Source organism: Nematolebias whitei, chromosome 4 (genome assembly GCF_014905685.2).
Source record: "Nematolebias whitei isolate Nwh7 chromosome 4, NemWhi1, whole genome shotgun sequence".
NCBI classification, from domain to species: Eukaryota; Metazoa; Chordata; class Actinopteri; order Cyprinodontiformes; family Rivulidae; genus Nematolebias; species Nematolebias whitei.
Genome location: NC_056501.1, coordinates 2,903,105 through 2,907,442, shown reverse-complemented (window position 1 = coordinate 2,907,442; position 4,338 = coordinate 2,903,105). Strand labels below are relative to the sequence as shown.

At 43.5% G+C, this 4,338-nt stretch overlaps 1 pseudogene; it reads left to right on the top strand.

The window, feature by feature from the left end:
• Window positions 1–1,737: 1,737 nt before the first annotated feature.
• Window positions 1,738–2,149, top strand: LOC119408744 (annotated as a pseudogene).
• The last annotated feature ends 2,189 nt before the right edge of the window (window positions 2,150–4,338 follow it).

Sequence of the window (4,338 nt, the reverse complement as noted above, 5' to 3'; positions counted from 1 at the left end):
CCCCCCCCCCCCCCCCCCCCACACACACACACACATACACACTTCACAAATGCTTCTGATGCAATGGCCACTGCGTTGTTCAAGCCAAAAGGCACTGAGCACCGGGGACTAAGCCCCCCTAAAGGTCAGAGTGTAGAATCTGCCCTGGATGCATCTACGATGTCACTTCTGATTAAAAGTCCCAACATTTGTTGGAAGAGTGCCGACCACCCCGCTGCCTTTCATTCCACAGCTTTAAACTGAAAATGTTTGGAGGAAGTGGAGTGATTCTGGTCAAACCTTAAACATTGTGCACATTTTCATGCACTATAACAAGAAGTAATGAGTGAATGAAATGGAAATGGAAAACCAGCTTTCTGCAGCATCTCATGTGAACTCACAGGATCTGTTGGTCCTCAAGTCTGCGTTGTGAATTACTGTCAGCTACTACCAGAACAAGTTTTAGCTCATTTTGTGTAGAGCTGACTGAAGTGTAGCCCCTTTTGGTTTAAGCTGGGTTCAATAAGCTGTGGGGGCCATCCTAATTTAATTAATCCTAATTTGACTCATAAACTTAAAAGATGTAAATGCAGCACGTTGTTACTTTCTGAGAGTTTAATTGGAATCTGTCCGGTGGTTTATGAGATATTTTGCTAACAGACATACAGGGTTGCCAACAGTTAATGCTGATCTTTTAGGCAAAGATAATAAATGTGGCACTCAATATGTTTGGGGAAGGATGCTCAGCTACTACCACATAAAATTTTAGCTCAGTATCTGCAAAAATATTATTAAATATAAAATACTCTGTCCATTGTCTGTATTTTCTACGGTTAGTTGGTTTCCGTAGACAAACACATTCACTGTCAAGAACATCATCCCTCCACCGTTGCGTTGAGAAGAAGGTGATGAAAATGAAATGATGATAAATCTTCTAAATTAAAAAGTACAAATGTTTAGTGAAGTCTGCGCAGCAGCCGTTGGGAAGCGAGCGGTCGTCTCTGCAGAGACGAGTCCTTGTTGCTCAATGAGACGTTCCCGCTGAACTCCACTGCAAGAACAAAACGCATGCGCTGAGAGAAAGTTGCATTGTTCCAGATCTCTGTGAACGGGCGGGGGCTGTTGGAGCTGACGACGTTCTGAGGACCTCGTGACATCTGTAAACGAGTGGTGTGAGTTTCCTGCACACGATGCAGCGTAGACCAGTCAGCAACAGGAACAAAGAAGAAGTCTGTTTGCCTGGAAACCTGCCCATCATCCATTACTGCAGCAGCTCTCCTGCAGGCACCTCGTCATGGTCTCGGGTAAAAGTTTATAAAATCAGCACTGGATTTTAGACCTGATTTAAAGGCAGCTAGTTTACTAGGACACCTCATGTTCTAGAATATGATGCTTCATGGCTTCTTGGCATCATCATCATCTTCAGGGGACGACGTCAGACAAGTTCGACACAGATGTGCTTTCTTTGTTTGCTGCCTCAAACTTTAAACTCCTCAGAGATGACCGGTTTTACAGCTGTGGCCACGATCCGTCTTCATTAAAGTGACTCCTTACGATCCCAGGGAGCGAAGCCTCCAGGAGTTCTTGCTTCAGCAGCGTTTGAACAGAACTTCCTCCTTCGTCCTGCTCTTTCAGACGACCAGACAGCTTTCCAGAGACACAAGACCTTTTCTTGAATCTAGAAAGAAGCAGTTGACAATAAGCTGAATTGTTGTACCTTTAACAAAATAAAATGAACCAGAAGAGACGCCAGCTGAAATGGATTCTCAAGTGCGTCAGAACTTCCACAGAGACACTGAGGCCGCCATTAACATGGAGCTGTTTGCCTTGTACATCCACGCCTCCATGGCCGCCTACTTCTCCCGAGATGATGTGGTCCCTCCAGGTTCTGTTCTTTTCTTCATGGAGAACAGAGATGAGGAGAGGGAGCACGCTGAGAAGCTGCTGGGCTTCCAGAACAACATGGGAGGACGCATCTTCTTTCAGGATGTCAGGAAACCAGAGCGTGATGAGTGGAAGTGGGCCGGAGGCCATGCAGTGCACCTTGCAGCTGGAGAAGGTCAACCAGACCCTGCTGGGTCTGCACAACTGGTCTCTGACCATGTGGACCCTCGTCTGTGCGAACCATTACCTGAACGAGCAGGTGGAGTCCATCAAGAAGCTGTCCTGACCCGCCTGGATGCCAGAACCAACGAGCTGGCACCTGTTCGATCCCGGTGTGTCTCTCCTCGTGCTTCTGTTCATTTAGCGTTTCAGTTTGACCCTTCAGGTGTCGGCTGTTCCTGATTATCTGAATAAACATAAGCCGGAAGAAAGTTACTCATTACAATGTAATTTATAAACCTTTACACCGCGGTTATTCTGACAGAATTAAGATTATTTTCTACAAAGCTGTGCGGGATAAAAACATGAATGTAACTTGTTGTTTTGCCCCCCGCCCCAGAGCAACGAGGGGAAACGGAAAGTAAAAATTCTTGTGATTTCTATTAAGCTTGAGCTTTTGATCTTTCTCCAAGAGGAACACTTGAATATAAACTGAACACGATGCTCAATGATTTAAAAATGTTTCTTCTTGTAACTGTTCAGAAAAAACAAAACATATTTGAATTTGTTGTTAATCTCTTAGGATTGTGGATTTGGGATTGAAGGAATCTTTTTTAGTTTTTCTAAAATAAACTAATAACTTTAGTTTCATATTTGATATGTTAATGTTTGTTACTAGAAATACTTTAACTGCTTGAGGAACACTGCTGCTAAAAACTGACTTTTAAAAAAAAGTATTGAACATTTTTTTATATAAAAAGTATTTTAACAATGTTCTAAATGCGTTTTTTAGTGCATAATAATGATTAATCGTGATCGATCTCAAAAATATTTTGAAATTGATGACGATTAAATTTTTTAAATCTTTGTCCAGCACTAGTATATGTATATGTGTATATATATATATATATATGTGTATATATATATATATATATATATATAAATAATTATTTTTTTTATACTTTATAATCACTGTATATATTGGATAAACATACATAATGTGTTAACTGATCACCCCCAATCATTTGAACAATTTATAGGCAAAATAAAAACTTGACATCTTCCTTAAATGATTGGGGTGGCCCCTTTAGCAGCTGACGATTAATCTATGTTGGCCAAGACACACACACACACACACACACACACACACAGCCTCCCTCCCTCCCCCCGGCTGCTCCGGTGCACCTGGTGGATAAGATGGCTCCCTCCACCTCCAGGATCCGTGACTCTGTTTCCTCTGACAACCTACAACAAACCCCTCTGTTCTCGTCCACTTGAACATGTAGCATGAAAAACATTAAGGTTTACATCGTGCTCTGCTCAGTTTCAATCCAGATCAAAAAACTCATCTTGAAAACGACAAACATTCACTTTTCAAGTCCTTCAGGGGACATCGGCGTATCGCTTGTTTAGAACGTCTTCTCCTTCCGGTCTTTGCGCCTGCATCCGTTTAAACTCCGAGTTTGTCAGAAGAGTGGAAATAAAGACGGTTGATAAACGTAAAGTGATCCCGAGCAGGTCACGAGTTCACCAGATGTTGCCATGGTGATCCTGCAGGGTTCAACACGGCCACCTTGTGACACTAGAAGTCTTCCAGCAGCAGACTACCACATTAATCTGACTTCATGGTGCTCCCCCAGCACTGAAATATGAGCCAAGCTGTTTATACACAGAGCCCAGCTTCACTTGTGTCCTGACAGAAGCACAACCGTCAGGAATAAAACGATAAAGATGCTCTCCTCTCCTTGTTGTCACAGTGCACAAGCCACGAGGAATCGGGGGAAAGAGGAAGTTGTTCGTATCTCTGTTAGCTCAATTAATCTCAGATTAAGTCGAGCATTTCAGTAAACCCATTATCCTGCAACACTAACGTGAAATATTCATCACTGCTTTATTTTTAAACACTGCTGTCTGTGCACACAATAAGACACGCATCAGTGGTGTTCACGTTCTCCAACAGCCTCCCTCTGCTGTGGAGATGCATGTGGATGATCCCCCCCCCCCCCCCCCCATGGACAGACCAACATCCTGCGTGCTTGGAAGAGGCGTGAGTGGTAAAGGTCTGAACAGATGACACATTACATTTTGAAAAATTCTTAGACCTTTGTTACCCCCTCCCTGAATGGAGCTGTTATTTTTGTCAAGGTGTGCTTACGCATGTCTGCAGGAGTGTGCTGCTCACATGGGGGGGGGGGGGGGATTAATCTCCAACGGCTGCGTCTGTAATTGAATCGTGGCGCTCGCTCCCACTGCCGTTGTTCACCAATAATGACATATAATTGTCAAAGAGGAACTACGTCACTAATGAGGGGGGGG